Source organism: Ailuropoda melanoleuca, chromosome 2, assembly GCF_002007445.2.
Source record: "Ailuropoda melanoleuca isolate Jingjing chromosome 2, ASM200744v2, whole genome shotgun sequence".
Taxonomy (NCBI): Eukaryota; Metazoa; Chordata; class Mammalia; order Carnivora; family Ursidae; genus Ailuropoda; species Ailuropoda melanoleuca.
The window spans coordinates 33057942-33067482 of NC_048219.1; the positions used below are offsets into that span (position 1 = coordinate 33057942).

At 50.6% G+C, this 9541-nt stretch overlaps 1 long non-coding RNA gene across 1 annotated transcript in view; it reads right to left on the minus strand.

The window, feature by feature from the left end:
* Positions 1–2178: 2178 nt before the first annotated feature.
* LOC117800821 overlaps positions 2179–9541 on the minus strand; it is a 19512-nt gene continuing 12149 nt past the window's right edge. Inside the window, exons 2-3 of the long non-coding RNA XR_004623183.1 lie at positions 4772–4854; positions 2179–2365 (exon numbers count right to left, since the gene is read on the minus strand). This is a non-coding gene — a long non-coding RNA (uncharacterized LOC117800821). The remainder of the gene's footprint in view (positions 2366–4771; positions 4855–9541) is intronic.

Consider the following 9541-nt stretch of genomic DNA (forward strand, 5'->3'; position numbering starts at 1 on the left):
GGTTCTCATTCCCAAATAATCTACCCTGGATCTGGATCCGGATCCATACCCAGAGTGTCACTCCTGTGCCCTTCTTTGTCCCTGCCCTTCCAGCTCTCTGCCCTTCCAGCTCACTGCTGGCCCTCCCATCCAACCAGGCTCCAAGGAGGCAGGGGAAGGAGGGAGGGAGTTGGGGGAAGAGGTTTGAGGCTGAAGATGAATTCGATTCTCCTTTCCCAGCCTTCTCGGAGGACCCGCTGTCCCCAGCTCTGCACTGGGCACTGGGGATTGTCGATGGTGGGTGGAGGGGGACGTAGGAGGGAAACATGGCATTCCCACTCAGATGGTGGGCTGGCTCATTTATTGAGGCAAAACAAAAAGAGGTCCAGAGCAGAGCAAAGCCAGCTAGGGTCAAAGTCTTACCGTTAAGAGGCAAAAAGCCCCAAAGGAGTTGAGAAACAGATTGAGGCCACTTTATTGGGTAAAACACTATAAAGAAGGTGAGCTCAGTGCTGGACTCCCCTCTCTTCTCCCATTTCAGATTCTTGACATTTCTGCAGTAACTCGAAGTGTTCTAGAAGATTCTTTTACAGACGTTGTCTTATATGATCCTCACAACAAAACCCAAAACTAAGTATTGTAATTACCATCTTTTCAGACTGACACTTCCAGTGACTTGCCCCAGATCACACCACTCGCTGTTAAAGGAAGGAAACAGTTTTGGGCCCCCATTCGTCTGGCTGAGAAGTTCCTGCCCTCTCCACGCAGCTCTACCGTTTTGTTGAATGTCTGTGGAAGGGAGCCACATTTCCTATCAGGCTGCATCACATTGCGTGCATTTTTAGTATGTGTATGCACATGTCGGCCAGCATGTTGCTGTGCCTGCTGGGGGAGTCGTAATGATTGCATTTTGAGTGGCTAACTGCATTTTTGCTGGGAAGGCCCTGCTCAAGGAGAACAGGAAAGGAAGCATACAAGCCCTCTGTGTGGGAAGCCAGTCACACGGGTGAAGGCTGGTCCTTGAACAAACGATTGGGAAATGGCTCTGTTTAGCCCTGGTGGAACTTTACTTCACTGGGGGCCCCTGGGTTTTTCCATGACTATTCTATTTCCAAAGTACAATTCATTCCCTCTTCTTAAAAAAAAAAAAAAAGGAACTAATATTTGTTTAGCACCCACTCTGTGCGGGTCATGGTGCTGGGTGCTTTATGACAATGACCTCACTTAATCCCTGCAAACCCTGCCCAGGGAGCCAGATGTAGGAAGGTGGGGCCATTTGTTCGAGATCCCTCTGCTGGTGTGGAGCACAGCTGGGGCTCCTGCCCAGTGCTGGTTGAACAGCAGGCCACACTAGCATCTTCAAGTCATTGATAAGATGTTTTATGTTTCAGTTACATTGTAAATTACCTCTAACTCAGGACACAGGATGCTGGTGAGCGGACTCTGCCCCTGCCCTTTTAGGAAAAGAAATGCTTTATCTTTTCATTCCTGAGTAAGTGCAGTGTTTTGTCCCAGAGATAAAAATCTTCACTTCAGGTCACTTGAGTGTGATGTTAGGAGGGTAGCGCAGGGCTGTTCTCACTCATTTGGCTTTTTTTCTTGGCGTTTTTCCTAAGGCATCTGGCCTCCTTTGAAGACCTTTCTCTGCTGTACAATAGTACTTTGCTGCTGAGGAAGCCACCAGTCATGACAGCGAAGCCTGGACCAGGGGTGTGGATGAGCCTATCGTCAGGAAGGCCTGCTGAGCTTGGAGTCCAGAAGGACCTCTGAGATTAGAGCTGGGCTGTAATAGTCTCCCAAGGACCCCGAGTCCCCAGTTACACAGTGCCACCATAGCAAGGAGAAGTCCTCAGTGCCATTTGAGGCCATTTGGCCTCTGAGACAAGCACTTGGGCCACCAGCCCCTTTAAGAGATGACAGTTTTGCATACCTGAATGGTCTTAGTTTTTGCACTGGGCAGACAGATTGACCAAACCTTCCAGAAGTGGAGTGCATAATAGAGATGAAGGTCTTTGCAACTTTAGGGCCTGTTTGGTTTTTCAAATCTCTTTTAGGGCTCATAAAAGCAGAGAGCAATAGGCAGAGAGACTGGAGGCTGAATGAGCTCTTAGCATGGCTGTGGCGGAGAAAGCCCCAGACTCTGGCTGTGTGACCTCGGGTGTACGCCACTTCACCTCTGAGCCCCAGTGTTCTCTCGCAGGGGTACCGCTCTTTCTTCCTTACTCCTGTCCCCAGATGGTGGCTGTGACAGTTAAATGGGAATATGTTTATGCCGTTGGAGCAGGGTCCCAACACAGAGAAGGGACTTGAGCAAAAGTCAGGAGGCTTGGGTTGTACTTCAGAGTCTATCCGGAACTCGGTATCTCCTTTCTGTGGGTCTCCCTTCCTGTAAAATGAGGGGATTAAAGTAGGTGATTTTTCCCTTTATGGTCTCTTTTGATTCAACATCCTCTGACGGTATCAGCAAATTTTAAGAGATGAATGCATCTTTAATATTTAGCTACTCAGCCATTCAACAAATAATAAGGGCTTACCACGTGTCACGTGATGGGGATAGAGTGACAAACAAAACAGAGGTAGCACCTGCCCTCATGGACCACCCAGTTTAGTACAGATGCTTCGGGGGCACTCCCTCATCCCAGATAGTTGAACAGGTGCCAGGGCTTCACGGGAGCACTGTTTGCTAAAAGAGCTATGTCAGGCGTGTAATAGATGGTCAAGTAGTCAGCGAACAAATAAATGAACGCAAGCGCCTTAAGAAAGCTCTTGGGGTGACCCTAGAGTTGGGGAGCGGTTCCTAGGAGTCAGGAAAGGTTGTGGGAGCTCTGGCCAAGGTGTGTGTAATTGCTAAAGAGTTTGTTTATTGAGACATCTGAGAATGAGAGGATCTGCCCCTACCTGCCTGGTTCTCAAGGGGGCCATTTACTGGAACAAGGAGCAAGGACTGCTTCCCATGCCTTGTCTTTTCCTCAGAGGTGGAGCCAGGGCAGATGCCGGAACCCAAATGGAGAAGAGAAGAGTGGCCAGAGGAAAATGCCAATATTAGTATGACACTTGGGCCAAGCCCAGAGGACCATGAATAGTTACGGAGTCTCATCTGTATCCCATTGAGAGAGAAAAGGGGCCCAGTTGGAGCCCAAGGGTCAAATGAGAGTTGGCCCCAGGGTCATGGTCAGGAGGCTGCCTGGGGAGGCGGAAAGAACTTGGACTTCAGAGTAGGAACTGTGGAACCTTGGGCAAATCACTTAACCTCTCTGAACCAGCTTCCTACTCTATTAAATAGACATCACAATGTCGATCTCTCTAAGATGTTAGGACGTATAATATGTCTCAGGCACCTACCGTCGCTACCTAGCACTAACCATAGATTTGATGATCAGTGTTTATAATTATTACATCACGTATTAACAGGACCTGGGTGCTGTTTCTGTGCAATATTGAAAACCAGTGGTAGGAGCAACTTTGGTGAGAAATCTTAGAAGGAGGTTGTATTATCTCTTTTTGTTTGTTTGTTTTTTGAAGATTTATTTATTTATTTTAGAGAGGGAGGAGAGGAGAGAAAGAGAGCAGCGGGGTGGGGCAGAAGGAGACAGAAAAGGAGAGAGACTCTCCAGAAAACTCTGTGCTGAGCCAAGAGCCCACCATGGGGCTTAATCTCAAGACCCTGAGATCATGACCTGAGCTGAAACCAAGAGTCGGACAGTTAACCGACGGAGCCACCCAGGTGCCCCTGAAGTAAAATGGTGACTCAGGACTGAGTGAATTTACAGGGAGTTAGCTCTAGCTTAACTCACCCACTAACCAGCTGTCTGAACATAGATAGGCATTTTTGCCCTCTTTGAGACTTGGCTTTCTCCTCTGTTAAATGGGAATAATTTTCATGCTCAATTTTCTCATCCACCCATTCAACATTAATTGAACACCTTTAATGAGCCACACTATGCTTGGGGCTGAGGACATAGGAACAAAACCTAGTCCCTGTCCCTAAGGAGCTCACCATCTAGCGGGACTTACAACAGAGTAGAGACAGGCCTAGCCCTGTCCGAATGGACAAGGAAGGCTACCTGAAGAAGGTGCCATCTAAAGCTGAGAGCTGAAAGGTGAATTGTTTTTAAGCAAGTAAAAGTAGGAAAGGAAGTAAGGAGATAGGAAGAACATTCCAGGAAGAAGGAATTGCATGTGCGGAGGCTAGAAGATAAATGGGCACAGCAGATGTGATAATGTGGCTGGCTGAGCACGCCTTTCCGCAGCGTGGACTTTGTGTAAAGGCAGTGGGCGACCACTGAGAGATTTGAAGTGAGGGAGTTGGAATAACATCACCACATTTGCATTTTTAGAAAGAACACTCAGGGTTATATGTGCATATGTCAAGTTATGTTATAGAGAGCAGTGGGGGTAAGTTGATTCTTACCTCCTCCTCTTTCTGATCCCCTTCCTCCTCCTTTGCCTGCCCACAGAAAGTGATATAACCCACAGTGATACAAGCCCGGTGCAGTGTGTGCACATAGTAGGTGTCTGATGAACATCTGTCATTCCCCTTTTTAAAATAGTCCTTGAAAGAGAAATCCCCTGGCATGGAGTGCCTGTTGGGGCAAAAGTGCTGAGGGTGGGGCTCTTTGTATTTCTGGCTGCTGTTCGGGGATAGCTGACAGGATTTAGGTCAAAGGAAGTTCCCCAGACAGTTCAGTCTCAACCAGCCATCTGGGGTTTCAGGGAGGGCAGGTGGAGGTCAAAATATCTCCCGGATTGCAGGAGGCCATTCCTCCCCAGGGTGCTGGTCTTGAAAACTTACCAGACATGGGCAATCCTTCTGACTTGTCCAAGTTAGCTTCCTCATCTGTAAAATGGGTATGAAGTTACCTGGGCTGCAGGGTGCTGTCAAGAGGATCGGAAGAAACATGTGAACCACAACAAAGTAATACAATAGATTCCATTTGCTGACGCCTACCTTAGGCCAGGCCTTGTTCTTATGAGCCAGTATTATCGCTAGCCCTATTTTACAAATACAGAAACCCAAGTCCAGAGGAATTATGCCAATCACCCAGGGCAAAGTAAGTGGCGTAGCCAGAGCCCTGGCGTTTTAACCCTTACACCATGACACTCATGAGCTGCTGTCCCTTGAAAACTACCAACTTCTCCCCGAGCTCTTAGCATGATTCAGGTAATCCAGAAATGCATGCAAAAAAGGTGGAAGAAGGAAGGAAAAGGGCAGTGTTTGCAATCTGAGAAAGTCTTTCCTAATGCCTCCCACCCCCTCCTCCCAACCTATTTAGGGTTTTTTCCCAGATGCACTCAGGGAAATGGTTCCCTGCCTCGAATTAAAGTGACTGGTTACTTGCCTGATGCCTCACTAGTCTGGGACAGGGTGAAGGCAGGAACTCTGTCTGGGTCATGGTGGTATCCTGAGGGCCTAGTACAGTGCCTCGCACTCAGTAAATATTGGTGAGTCAGTTCCTTCTGTCACTTGCCTAGCTTTTCTGCTCCAGCCTTCCTCTTGGCCAAGAGGTATAAAGCAAAGGAACTGAGGCTTCAGGGGGAAGTCCTCGGAGGTCCTTGGGCATTTGCTGATGGAGGGCCACCAAGAGGTGAGTGAGCCTGCCTTGGGCCCAGCCTCGCACCAGCCTCCCACACTCCCTGACTGCTGGATGGACCCAGAGGGCTAGGGCAGCCAATGGCATCCTGCCCACCTTCTCCATGAGACTTGACTCTGGAGGGCCATGCACAGAGCATACGGCCCCAGGGTCACATGAGGAACCCTAAGGGCTTGCTGGGTGGACCTGGATGTGCAAGCCTTTGTACCTGCTGGGTGGCTTGAGCTCCCCGCTCCTCCCCCCAACTCCCTGCTGATGGTTGGTCGGCAAATCGCATGAGAACCAGAACAATCCTCAGGCACATTGAGCAACCAGCTTCCATTCCTCGCCCCCGGCAGGAGAGCTGGGCCAGGGAAAGTGAAAGAAAGCTGTTCCGAGCCTCCGCGGGGTGGGCGTGGGCGGGGCCCTGTTGGGAAAGGGGCGGCTGGACCAGTTTCAGTTGCTCCCGGACCGGATGCAGCCCGGTGACTCGGGCGGAGACAGGAGAAATGCGCGCCCTGGGCGCACCTGTGCGTCTTCCAGGGACGACATTAGCTTTGGCAATGGTACGACTAGGGGCTCTGGGTCAGCGGTCACCCGGAGTGCGACTTCCGGCTGCTAAATCAGGCGAGCGGGTGGGGCAGCAGCGAATCAGCTGACAGGTACAACCGGAGGAGGCTTTGGACACCCAGTTTTCCTGGGAAGGAAAACGAGGGAAGGGGTGGCTCCCCGAAACAGCCGGGTGATCGCGTGGCTCTCCTGACGTCGCAGCCGCGCATTTTGTGCTTTACTCTGGGCCCTCCCCCGCAGCACGTTTGGGTGGGAAGATCCTGGGACAGAGTTGTGTTTGAATCCCAGCTGTTCCACCTACAGGCTTTTGTGTTCTTAGGCAAGTGACTTCGCGTTTCTGAGCCCAAGTTTCCCCAGATGAAAAATGGTAATACCTAGCTCAACGGGTGGTGCGAGAGGTCGATGAAATCACATACCAACAGTGCCTAGCGCGTCGTTGGTGCTCATAAAGCGGGGGTGGGGGGTGGGGGCTTTCCCTCCTTTGCTTAGGGTCTAGCGCTTACTCCCTGCCCGACCTGAAGTCGTGCCACACGGGAGACCCGAGGACAGCGGGGTCTGGGTGGCAGGAGGCCTAGCCTGGCAATAACTGGAGAACCATTTGAGCCTCTGTCGGCCAAACCGCCAAACCGGACGGGGCGTGTGGGCTGATTCCGAAGGCCGCCTTTGGGTCGTGTTTCTGTGATCCATTTCAACGCATTCTTTCATCCGAGTGTTGATTTATTCAGATTCCTATCAGGAGGCTTCCCCCAGCGAGGGTGCCGGCCCGCCAGCGTTTCATCCATACATGGGCAGCCTCCACGGGCTGCTTTCTGTGTAAATAAAGCCACGGCCTTCCGCCTGCAGGTCGCCGCGGGTCCCGCGGGCAGAGCGGCGGTCGGAGGAGGCGGCACCGGTGCCACCCGCGCGCCGCGGGCCTGGGAGCCTGGGAGCCGGCACTGGCGGTGGGCGGGGCCCTAGGGACAGCCGGGAGCGGAGCGCAGAAGCCCGGGCTTAGACCCTCAGAGTCCCGACCCGTTAGCACCCCCATTCCTTGACCACCCGGCAAGCCCTTGACAAACACCAACCCTGCCGGGAGTATTCTCCCCATTTTTAAGACGCGAGAATGAGGGTCAGCAGGTTTGATTGGCTTGATGAGAGCCACAGGCAAAAAGGATAGCAGAAGAAGAAATTCTAACAGAACGTATCTGGTTGCACAACGCAGTCTTTTCCCCACCCCACCTGTCATCAGTGAGCTCGTAAAGGTCTTAACGGTAAAGAATAAAAAATAACCACAACGAATCAGATTAAGAGCGGGAGTTGAAAGGGCCTTCCAGAGCTTCCTTGGGTGTCTCAAGCAGGGGGACAGGAACCACAGGCTAAACCAAAGATTATTTTTCCTGGGTGACAATTTTACGCCTTTGCAAATTAAAAAGTATAGATTCGTAGTCAAACAAGTAATGGTGGATACGAATCTAAAACTCTTATAATTGTTTTCGCTGAAGAGAAGGGACTTCAAAGAAATTTCTGGCTGTTTCCACACCGCTTCGATCTATCGGGCAGAAGCACTGTTGATACCATTTACACAGATGGGCAAACCGAGGCCTGAATCCAGTCGCACAGAGAGCAAGAAGCAGAGCGGGGGCGGGAGTGGGGAGAACCGCGATTTCCGGACTCCCGGCCCGGGGGTGCTTTCTGCTGGGGGCGGGAGCTCTGTTTGCACACAGGTTTCCTTGGACAACTACTGCTGATCTTTGTCACTCCGCCAGCCAAGTGGGGGCGATTCTGAGTAATCGTAGGCTACTAGAGCGGCTGGGGCTAAAAGCGAAAAAGACACGCGGGCGACGGGCTGGGAGGGCGGCGGGTGGACAGTCCAGGCGCCGGCGCAGGCGGGACCACCGCCGAGTCTCCGCAGCGGGAGCGCACCGGCTGCTTCCTGCTCTAGCTCCTGTCCGCTGTCCCCTGGGGGTGGGGGTGGGGGGCGCAGGACCAGAGCTCTGGGACAATGCCCGGCTACATGCCCACTAGAACTATCCCCAGCCGAGCAGCTGCCGCCCTGACCCCCTGGTCCCAGCAGGGGCTAGGAAGCGCCAGCGTTTGCCCCAGGCACCTGGGACCAGAGGCCCTCTCCTTGTGTGGGGACAGACAGTGTGTCAGGCCTGGGCTTAAATCTGATCCTGATATTTGCAAATCATCAGGCCCTGAGAAAATTACTTAAGCTCTCACTCTCAGTTTCTGTATCCATAAAATGGGGGTAAGCAACACTTACCTCATGTAATTGCTATGAGAAGTAAATGCGTTCCTATCTGTGAAGGCCTAGAATATTTAAAAAACCAATTAAATGCTATGTTTTGCCCTTAATGTTAGGCGGGCCTGGGTAGGAATTTAAGTTAGGCCAATTAGGAACTAGCTGACCTGGCAGGTGTACTTCTTCAGTTACCCCACGTAGAGAAGGGAGCTTTATTACCCTTTACATCACAGGGTGTGAGGACAGATGAACGCCCCGGTATGTGGCAAGTCCACAGGTGTTTATGTTTGCAACTTTCATTGTTTGCCAGCGATGTCTTAGGCATTTTGCACTTATTAGCTTATTTAATGCATAATTACAGTATGAGGGAGGTATCACTGTTATCCCATTTCACAAGTAGGAAACCAAGGCACAGAGAGGTTGAGTTACTCATTGAAGCTCACACAGCTACTAAGTAGGATTTGCATCCATAAAATCTGGCTCCACCCTCCATGTTCCTGACACTGACTGGATGTACCAGGCATTATGCTAGGCCATGGGGATGCATCCAGGAAGAACAACTAACAGTCACCTCCTTAACAAAGGGCACGGAGTCCTTTCTGAGCTTACTGGCCTTCCTTATACATACTTAGGCACTGCACACAATTCATTCTATTTTATGCGCACATTGTGTGGTCCTGGTACACAGGAAGTACTCAGCATTGTTTGTTTCCCTCTTCCTGTATGTTTGGGGGTCCAGCTACAAGTACTTCCATGGAATATGGACATTAGGTGTTTTACGTGATTGAGTCCTCAGTGTCTGTAGGTGCTTTGCACACCTGAGTTCCTCCTTATCTGTACTTAGTGATCTTCCAGTTAAATAGACTGAAACAGCACACTCTTAAGGTTTAGACCTTTAATAATAATTGCTTCTACCTCTGAGAATTACTGTCTGTGCTGTGGGGTTCCCAGAACTGAGGGTGAATTTACTGCATTTATCACTTAATCATTTCCCAGCTAGCTTATGACTACAACACCTTTGGTCAAAGCTGCAGAATTCTTCTTCTCCTCCCCTCCCTCGGTGAGGTCCCTGTGATAACTCTTGCTGGAAATGGTTAAAGCTATTAAATAGAGAATGCAGATCTTCTCGTGAAGCAAATGTAAGCTGTCGTTACATTAATCGCTTCAATGTTATGATCACTTCAAGCTTGGCTTTTGC